This window comes from Nilaparvata lugens, chromosome 11 (assembly GCF_014356525.2).
Source record: "Nilaparvata lugens isolate BPH chromosome 11, ASM1435652v1, whole genome shotgun sequence".
NCBI lineage: Eukaryota > Metazoa > Arthropoda > Insecta > Hemiptera > Delphacidae > Nilaparvata > Nilaparvata lugens.
Genome location: NC_052514.1, coordinates 5,214,840 through 5,226,179, shown reverse-complemented (window position 1 = coordinate 5,226,179; position 11,340 = coordinate 5,214,840).

The following is an 11,340-nucleotide window of genomic DNA, read 5'->3' as shown; positions in this document are numbered from 1 at the left end:
TCGTGTCTGTATTTTGATAAGAAGCAGTGGGTTACGGATATGTTGGCCTGGTGTGGGGCGGGGTGCGCGAGGTCGGTGCGCATTTTTGGATTGATTCTTCTCCAAGAATTGATAGGATATTTACATTGTTTTTAACCGATTGGTATTAGTTGATAGGATTTTTGAATGATTATTGCTATGATTTGCACTCATTATTATTACTTACACTAGTAAGTTAGTTGTGGAAATGATCTATTCTACTATGACTAAATATCTTGTAGTCGAAACTATCTGGCAAGTTAATCTCTCTTATCAATGAAGGCAGTACAGTATTGAAATTATCTTGTTAATGTATATCTGTACGATTCCACGGTACAACGCATTCTACTGAATTGACTATATACTATATGACTATGACTATAATGAAGGCAGTACAGTATTGAAATTATCTTTTTAATGTATATCTGTACAGTTCCACGGTACAACGCATTCTACTGAATTGACTATATACACTGTTATTCTGTTTTAAAAGCAGTTTTATCTTTTCAACTGATAGTCCTATAGCTTTCTGAATTCCGCAACCGATCCATTTGTTTATAATGCTTTCTTCTTTCATTTCTGCCAAGCCCAATCAAGTAAGTGAAATAATCTCTCACTAAAATAATATCTCACTAGATAAATGATAATTTAAAGAAGTCTACATTGTTTTATGTGGAATCATAGAATTAGTTGTTAGCACCCAATTACCATGCATGCTGATATGATAGTTGGCTGGTAATGTGTAAATTAAATACTGTCACGATTATTTTTCAAGCTTATCATGTCTAAGATTAGAGAAAACTGATATTATGTACTTATATTCCTGACTGTAACTGAATTATTCTATTTGATGAGCGGCTGGTAAGATGATCTTATGATTCTCAATTTCTCAATGAACTATTGCATTAATTCCTTGAAAGTTTATTATCAAAATGTAAGGGGTCTCAGAACGAAGACTCATGGTTTCCTTCAATCGGAGCTTGCCTGTGATTATGATATGATTTTGATAACGGAGACTTGGCTTAATTCTAGGTTAGTTGATTCTGAACTTTTTGATGAGAGAAACACTGTTTATCGTAGAGACAGACCTGGTAGCGACTCTTGTCGTGGTGGAGGTGTGCTGATTGCCGTTCGTAGGGACATACCCTCGGAGGAATGTTTTGATATTAATTCGTCTCATAATCTCAGAAATTCAGAGAATCTGATGATTCGTATTCTATTACCCACTTGTCCTATATATATTAACATTGTCTACTTTTGTAATAATGCTCTCATAGGTGACTTTGAATCATATTTTGATCACATCGAATCATACTCTCATATAATTGAAGATAAATTGTTCATAGCTGGTGATTTCAACTTACCTGAAATAACTGACAAGGATTTTGATTTAATGAATGGTACTATGTGTGCAAAAAAGTTGAACAATTTCTCAGGATTTTTTGATCTTCAATCTTATAATAATGTTAAAAATGCCAATGGCCGTACACTTGATTTGGTAATGTCTAGTATGCAGATTTAAGGGCTCAAACATGAGTCTTTGCCTTTGATCCATGAAGATGTTGAACATCACCCAGCTCTGAGCATGGAATTGCTGACGGGTGTCCAGTTAAGTCGGGGGAGTCATCAGCATCAATCTGATGGGGAGTTGAAGTATGATTTCAGGAGAGCGGACTATCTTTGTCTTTACAATATCCTTAGAGATTATAATTGGCAGGTTCTTTATAGTATTAAAGATGTTGATTCAGCGGTAGATCTTTTTTATTCAATCATATATACATGTTTTGATCTCACCATCCCAAAAAAACGTGTCAATGCAATTAACTCGAAGTATCCTCCTTGGTTTAATCGGAATATCATACAGATGATTAAGAGGAAAAACAAACTCGCACGGAAGAAAAATGTTTCGGCCTATCATAGAAATCGGTTCAACGATATTAGAAGAGAGCTGAAGAATCTCATATCCCGTTCTAATGATGAGTAGAATAATGACTAGGGTACAGAGAAATATCAAGGGTGAGTCGAAGGAGTTCTGGAAGTTTGTGAATAGTAAGCGTGAGGCTGAGGGGATCTGTCAGAGGATGGAGCTCGGTGATAGGGCCTTTGTGGGATCTGAATTGCCGGATGGTTTTGCTGAGTACTTCAAGTCGGTTTATACTCCAATTACTTGCACCTTTAGTGATAACGTGAATCAGATAAGTAAGGAAAATGGAATTAGAAGGGATTTGGATTCCAGTTCATTAGCTATTTCATCAGTTTCTGTTGAGAGCATAAGGAGGGCAATTAATAGAATGAAGCCACTCACTACTCCTGGTGAGGATGAGGTTCCTGCATTCATAGTGAAAGGTTGCAGAGATGTGTTGGTTGACCCATTGAAATATATATTCGATTTATCTTTGGCGAAAGGTTTATTTCCTACAAGGTGGGAGATTTCCAAGGTAATACCCATTTTCAAGTCTGGCAGAAAGGATCTCATTGATAACTATCGTCCGATCTCCCTGCTGTCAGTCTTCGCAAAGGCTTTTGAGCGTGTTTTGTATGGTGAGATTTTGTGTTACTCCCGTCCTCTGACTGTCAACATGGGTTTCTCCCTGGAAGGTCTGTGATCACCAATTTGATGGAGTTCACTATGGATGTTTCGATGGTAATGGATTCTGGAGGTGAGGTTGATGTCATTCACAAAGACTATGCAGAAGCATTTGATCGTGTTGATCAGGGAGCACTGTTGAGGAGACTTGATGATTTGGGTTTTTGTGTGCAACTTGTGAATCTTTTCAGAAGTTACTTATTCCATCGTACCAATTATGTTATGGTCAGGTGTTCTAGATCAACTCCCTTTTTCAGCACTTCAGGAGTTCCACAGGGGAGTGTACTCGGTCCTCTTTTATTCCTTCTTTTGATCAATGAACTGCCTCTCCAGTTAAAGAAAGCAAAATGTTTGATCTTTGCTGATGATGTAAAGCTCTACAAGGAGATTACTAACTCCAATGATTGTAATTTGTTGCAGCAAGATCTTGACGGATTGGCTAGATGGTCTTCTTTCAATGGACTTGACTTGAATGTTAGGAAGTGTAAGTGTATCTCATTCTCTAGAAAAAATTTGAAGATGAACTTTTCTTATGAAGTACATGGTATGAGTCTGGGAAGAGTCGATACATGTGAGGATTTGAGTGCAATCTTTGATAGCTGTCTCAGGTTCTCAGTGCACATAGACTATAGCATAGCTAGAGCCAATAAAATGCTAGGTTTTGTTATGAGGAATACAGCCAACTTCAATAACCTTGATGCAATATGTACTGTTTATGTGTCATTGGTCCGGAGTGTGTTGGAATATTGCTCTGTGATTTGGAACCCTCATACTGATTCGTGTACTCATGGTCTTGAGGTAGTTCAGAATAAGTTTTTGAGGCTTCTCTATTAAAAGCGCTTCGGCCAATCCTGTCCTTTGGGTTTTCCTACAGACCGTTTGAGAGGTACCTTTCACTTTGTATCATTGAGATTACGACGGGAGAGAGACTCATTGATTTTCGTGCATGGTCTGTTAAGGGGTCGATTTTCTTCTCCTTTGCTGCTCTCATTGATCAGGTTCCATATTCCTGCGTTCAACTCCAGAGATCATCCCACCTTTGATATTATCAGATGTAGAACGGTCAGTGGTTACAATGCTCCCCTGTTTAGGTCTCTTCGATTATACAATAGGCTTAATGATGCATTAGATTTTTTTGGTTCAGACAGTGTGTTCAGGCGGGACTTGAATAAGATTCATGTTTGTTGAGTTTTGTCTTTTTTTTCTTTCCTATGTATTACATAATATATTAGTGTATTAAGTTTCATATTTGCAAGGTTTTCAATTATTTTTTTTGTATTTTGTTTTTTCTAAAACTGAATAGTATATTAGTTAAGTTATTCTATTTTCATTTAGATGTATTATATTTTCAATTGTATGCTCAATGTGTGTTATGAGGGCAATAATGGGATTCAGTTCCTGGTGCCCTCAAATATGTAAATTTTCAAATAAATAAATAAATGTCTGTAACTCAATGTCTGAAGACATTTTTGGGCTATCTAATTTTGTGTTATCATTGAACCTTTGACGTATCTAATTAATACCACTAAAATTAGTGGTATCTTTCCTAAATGTTTAAAAACCACTCTAACCGTGCTTGTTTATAAAAAGGGTGAGAGAACAAATATCAGTAACTATAGAACGATTGCGCTTGTACCTGTTATATCCAAGGTATTGGAAAGTATTATGAAGATTAATATTGAAGAGTACTTTGAGAAAAATAATTTGTTTTCAGCAGCACAGTATGGCTTCAGACAAAAACTGAATACGGCTGAAGCTGTGCAAAATGTTGTTTCTTATATTATTAAGGGTTTTGAGAATAGGGAGGAGGTTGGTGTGCTGCTTTTAGACCTTGGTAAAGCTTTTGATATTGTGCCCCACATTGATCTAATTAAGAAGTTGCAATGCTATGGTATCAGGGGGAAAGAACTTGCTCTATTACAATTTTATCTCTCTGACAGATTCCAACTTGTTAAAATTGGTAAACAGCGATCCAGTTGTAAACAAGTTTTACAATGGGTCACCCAAGGCTCTGTTCTTGGCCCCTTTATGTTTATAGTATTCATAATGATCTTCCTAAGTATGTTCCAATGAAATCGGTGCTATATGCAGATGATACCACTCTGCTTAGCTCCAATATATCTCCTAATACTAATTCCATAATAATGAGCTATATGAGAGAAAGAGCTGACATATGGTTCTCTTCAAACGGGCTCGTTGTCAATGAGAGCAAAACTGAAACTATAACGTTCAGCTCTAGTGTGAAGTGTCAACAAAAGTCTGTTAAACTTCTGGGAATAAACCTTGATTCAAAACTTTCTTGGAAAAGTCATACGGATGCGCTTTGTACTTGATTATCTAGAGTTGTATTATAAAGTTGAAATCTTGTACTAGCATTAGTCTCACCCTAAACGCATATTCCGCACTGTTCCACTCTCACCTTCAATATGGTACATTGCTGTGGGGAAATTCTAGTGGCGCAAAAGAGGTGTTTCTGTGTCAAAAAAGAGCTATGCATGCTATATTTAATTTGGGCATGAGGGAGTCCTGTAAGCCTTTTTTCTTGGACAATGGTATATTGCCACTTCCATGTATTTACATTATGGATTGTTTAATATTATTGTAAAGCAAAATTCTAATGTTTTCAATTCGAGGGGAAGCATTCATGAGCATAACACTCGGTCACGTGATCAGAATGATCTGGGGCGTGCTCTTCTTCTTCTTCATGTACCGTCTCCATGGCGGAGGTTGGCTATCATGATGGCGATTTTAATAATTTTATTTACAGCTGTTCTGAATAGGTCATTGGATGTACACTGGAACCAATCCCTCAAGTTGCGCAACCAAGATATTTGTCTTCTGCCCACTGATCTCTTGCCTATTATTTTTCCTTGCATAATAAGGTGCAATATTTCATATTTCTTTCCCCTCATTATGTGATCTAGATACTTTAACTTTCGTTCCTTAATTTCACCTATGAGCTCTGGCCTTTTCTCCATTCTTCTGAGAACCTATTCATTTGTTACATGGTCTGTATATGAGATTCTCAGCATTCTGCAGTAGGTCCAAAACTCAAAGGCTTGAATTCTCTTTTCACATAATTCATTCAAGGTCCATGCTTCCATACCATATAACAGAACTGGAAACACGAAACACTCAAGGAGACGAATTCAAAGATCCATTTTCATATCTCTTGATATCAGTAGACTCTTCAATTTGATAAATGCAGCACGTGCCTTCTCTATCCTGATTTTAATTTCAGTGTAGTGATCAGCGTTATATGGGGCATGCTAGGCTTGCCAAAACACAAAAAATGTACTTCTATATAGGAGTGAAAATTTTTAACAGGATATCACTGGAAGTACGGAATTATGATCTTGATAGTTTTAAGAGAGCAGTAAAAGGATGGTTGAAGAATAGAGCATTTTATTCAATCGAGGAAATGCTGGTCTGGAATTGTTATCCATGGATAAAATATTTAAGTAGCCTATTTGTATTTTAATTTGTAATATTATAATATATATATAACGTATACTTGTATACAAAGTATCACTGTTACTGTATTCTTATGGAGTGACTTTTGTCAATGCAATTATTTTGTTTTCCCACAGTTACCTTGAAAAGTGGCCATTGCTGCACTGATTACAGAACGCGAAGAATCACTTTTCTGCTCTAGTGTGGGGAAAAATTTTTCTGCACTCCAGATTTGCAACATGGCAACACAAAATAGTTGGTGTGTTATATGGAGGATTAGTGCACGAAAACAAAAATCAAGTTGGTAACAATGACTGTGGTTAGATTTAGATGGGAATCATTTCAATGGCTACCCTACATTTATGATAAAATCCCAATCTAGAAATCCAAAACAAGAATAATGTTTATCTAAATCATGATTGAATAATAACTTCTCATCATTTAATAATAAATAATGTTTATTTTCTATTGACAGTAATTATTTCAACTCCAAGCAATGAGAAATGTAGCAAACACACATTTTGAAATTCGAATTTTCAGGTTAAATAATTACCGTTTGAAATCCATGTCAATAAAATTAATAAAATAACATTAGAATATACTACAATAAAATATTTTCTGTTGTCTATGTTATTTTATAGATATTTTCCAGTTTACTTATAGTATTTTTCGGTAATTCTAGTTAATCATAATTCTGAATATCTGAATACTGTTCTTAGCTGGATGAAAGAACGAAGTTAGGTACGATTCTTCCCGCTAGGTCGCGCGTTTGTCGGTTCAGCCATTTTGCAGTCATCAAAACCAGCTGTTGGCGTGTATTTTGAATGCGAATTTTTTGTTTTATCTGCATTTTTTCTGATTCTTGAATGAATAAAAATGAGAACTTTGGCTGAGAATTTTCAACTTCAATTGGATTATTAATTTTTGAATGAATTAAGGTTGTTATTAATAACAGCATCACACACACACAAACATTTGATGGATTTCAGCCATCATTTTATCCATAATTACCCACTTTCCATATTCAATGATAACTGTAGGAATAATTTAATGTGAAATATTTGCGCAAAGTTCCTCTGCTGCACTCAAGAAGCCATTCCGTAAACGTTTCTTTCAGTGCAGCAAACTGTCACTTTGGGCACCAGTTGCACAAATAACTATTGTGACAATGAAACATTTTTGATTCTAGATTCTTGAAGTGTTGCTGAACACTAATAGCAGCTTCTAATAACAAATTTTGGGAGATGAAGGGATATTCTATGTAACTTCAAAAACATTAGGTGAGAATTAAAATGTATTATTGAGGGCTTGCTCGAATAAAAATAGAGAGAGAAAGATAAAAATTGGAATGTTGTAGCCATGTAAAATTAAAAACAATTACATAAACAAAACATTAACCCCATATTATTCTATTCAATTGATAATCCTATTATATTAATTTCTGTATATCTGTTTATATTTTTATATCTGGTTATTTATGTTCAAGGGATCTCGAAAACGGCTCTAACTATTTTCACGAAATTTGGAACATAGTAGGTTTATAATATAAAAATTCGATTATACTAGGTCTCATCCTTGGGAAAACTCGCTGAATAACATTAAAATGTTAATTCATCCTTGGCTGGAGCAGCTAAGACTCACGTCGTCCGTGGATAGTAAGAAGTGAGCAAGTGATTCTGTGGAAAATATCGCATCCCCGAAATTCATAAGCTGACGTATAGCCAGCTGTAGAATAAAAACATGATCATTCTAGATAATTGCGTTCTGTTTATCAAATAAAAATAACGAGCGAAGCTCGGTGCCCCGATATTAATTATACACACTATAGTCACAAAAATAGCCTAGATAAGAACAGATAAGTCCTTACCGCACTCAAGAAGAAGAATAAGAAAAAAGAAAAAGAAGAGGAAGGAGAAGAAGAAGAAGAAGAAGAAAAGAAGGAGAAGTCACTCATCTCTCTGTTCCAATTTCCATCGGGCTGTATCATGTGTTTTACTAAAGTGGGAAAATATATTTATGCAATCTTTATAAACATATAAAACAAGTAATCAAATGAAAAAGACTAGAACAATTTCTTAGTCTTTTTCATTCAATATGAAAAAATACCACAATATCAACTTCTCCACTACACAAAAAGTAAAACAAGTAACTCACCCTACAACTGTTGTGAGTAGAAGAGTGAACAACACATATCTCCAAACGCCTCCCATCTTCTTGCCAAGAGCCTGGCACGACTATCACAAACAAAAATTGAAAATTAATGAGCAAGAAAAACTTCAACACTTCAACAATTTAAATACAATATTATGAAACAAATTTGAACTGGAATTCCTCGGAAAACTTTGATTGACTATTATACGTTGATTATATGGATCACTTAGGCCGGTTACAGAGCTCGACCGACCGTCAGTGCGTATGTACCATCCTGACCGTACGCATAGATAAATCAGTTTTACACATTCAGAGCTCGACCGACCGTCAGTGCGTATGCACCATCCTGACCTTACATAAGTTTTTCTGACTCACAAAATGGACGCCTTTACAGATTGTTCAATTGCAGCTTATTATCTTCTTAACGAAATATTAAAAGACGTAGATATCAAGTTCACCCGATGGTCGCCCAAAGAGCATTTCAAAGGGAATCTAGTACCATTATATACATCATTGCTTGGGGTGAAGATACATTTTTCAACTACCTCAGAATCTCCATCAGAAATTTTGATGAGTTATTTCGAGCTTGTATCACCATTGGGAATACTTGCAGTCAATTTAAGCTACGGATCAAATAGATGTAGATAATATTAATAATATATGATTTTTTCAATAAAAAATTAGAAATGATCGAAGAAATTATAGAAAAACTCTGAATTCAAATATGACACTATTAATTAAATTCATTCATTATGCTATTCAATTCAATATCAGCTGATTGTCGGGCAGAGGTGTCAGCATGTTGCGATCGGGCTACTGATCAGTACAGCTCTGAAAGATTCAATCTGTCGACCGATGGAACGGATGCGCACGAGCTCGACTGATGGTATTCGCACGCTGTATAAAACGCATGATCCTGACCGTGCGCATGCGTGCCGTCAGTCCTGCTCTGTACGGATACATGGAATATCAATGGAAAAGACAAGCGCGACTGACGTACGCACTGACGGTCGGTCGAGCTCTGTAACCGGCCTTATAGTCTATGTTGTGGACTACAAAATAACTGTTCGTGTGGATATTAACGAGTGTTTCATTGAGAAAGCCACCCAAAGTTCAGGATAACAGTAGTGGTACGCGACTAAGTGCCTCCCCGACTACTTGTCCCCTTTTAAAACCGGTTTTTAGGGGACAAGTAGACGTGAGCCATACCCGTCTACTTGTCTCCTTTCTGAAGAGGTGACAGGGAGACACCCTTGCGCGAGGGTGCGAGGTGTCAAGTTGTCGTTTACGGTCATGACTAGTTGGCACCTCCGGTCCAGTAGGTGTCAAGTAGTCGGGGTAATAACTTGACGGCAATGGTATATTTTTACGAGGGTACAAGTAGTAGTCGCCTATGGCCAAAATGACCAGGTGTCAAGTAGTCGGGGTGACAACTAGACGGCTACCCTACAATAGTAGTATTGTGTAGAATTATGTAGTAGAACTACAGTAGTAGTGGTAGAACAGATAAGGTGGGCCGTCCACTAGAACCGTTTCCGTCCGAACTAGCATCGGCCGAAAACTACCGTACTCGTCCGAACGATCCCCCAACAAAGAAAGCTATAGATGCTCGTCCATTGCAACACGTTCATACGGCCGTACACGACCGACTCCGGCCGATCAATTTTTTGATCCGAATTGAAAGGAATTTTCCAGCTTTATCCGGACGATCTAACTAGTCGAGCTGAGACAACAAAGTGTTCCTAACCAAGTTGATAAGTTTGGTTCAAGACCATGTTCCATTGTGGGATATGCGAGACAAAAGATAATTATCATCGTTGTGATGTTCAAAGGAATCTGTCATCAAAGATTGCCTGATAATGAATAACTAATTTAGTAGATATTTGTTTATTCAATTTTCAAAATCTAAAGCAAAATGGCACTCAATGACTGACTGACTGACTCACTCACTCACTCGCAGAACTAAAAATCTACCGGATCAAAAACGTTCAAATTTGGTAGGTATGTTCAGTTGGCCCTTTAGAGGCGCACTAAGAACAGATTTGAAAAAATTTCCAAAGATACGCCCAAAATCTGCGTTTTTCCAGCGTTTCTCAGCTTTATCAAGAACAAATGAACAGAAAATGTTCAAATTTAGTACATAAGCTAATCTAGGGTGTAATAATGTTGTGTTAGAAGGAATTTGCAATAACGTCAAAGATACGCCCAAAATTAGCATTAATCCAGCGTTTTGTTTTTTGCTTTTTCTCAGATTTATCGAGAACAAATGAACAAAAATTGTTCAAATTCAGTACAGAAGCTAAGCTAGGGTGTAATAATGTTGTGTGAGGAGAAATTTGAAATAACGCCAAAGATACGCCCAAAATCTTCGTTTTTCCAGCGTTTTTTTTTTGCGCTTTCTCAGCTTCATCGAGAACAAATTAACAGAGAAAATCTTCAAATTTACTACAGAAGCTCAGCTGGGGTGTGATAATGTTGTGTTAGAAGGAATTTGAAATAACGCCAAAGATACGCTCAAAATTAGCGTTTTTTTTGCATTTTCTCAGTTCTTTCATAAAGACGTAATAGTCAGAAAATGTTCAAATTTGGTACAGAGGTTTAGCTGGGGTCTAAAACTTTCGTAATGAGGTGACTTCAATGCGACAAAGAGTTGGGTGGCGCTAATGATACCCCTGTCATTGAGCAGATAATACAGCATTGAACAGGGGGACACAGCCTTTGTATGTTAGATAAAACAATATTTTAAATAGAGTACTTGACATGGTTCAACATTAAAGAACACCCTCAGGTTATTCATATCATGTTTTGTTCAAGGTGTATTTCATTTTCTCCAGTTTTTCATAGAGTTTTCAATGTAAACTTCTTCATTCATCAGGAAAATTCATAATATTCTAACAAAGTTTTCCACCCTGCACTAAATAATTGAAATAAATCGGTGATTGAATCGAGCGAGGAAGTACTTTGACTTTCTGATGGAATGATGCATGCTCAAATGAAAAATGCAGGCGAGCGAAGCGAGCCCGCTGATCTCATTTTTGGACGATAAAGTCAGGGGTCCGCCCCCTGGCTAGATGGATATGGCGAGCGAAGCGAGCCTGACGGCCAGTCTCAATATAATCATTGTTCATGAA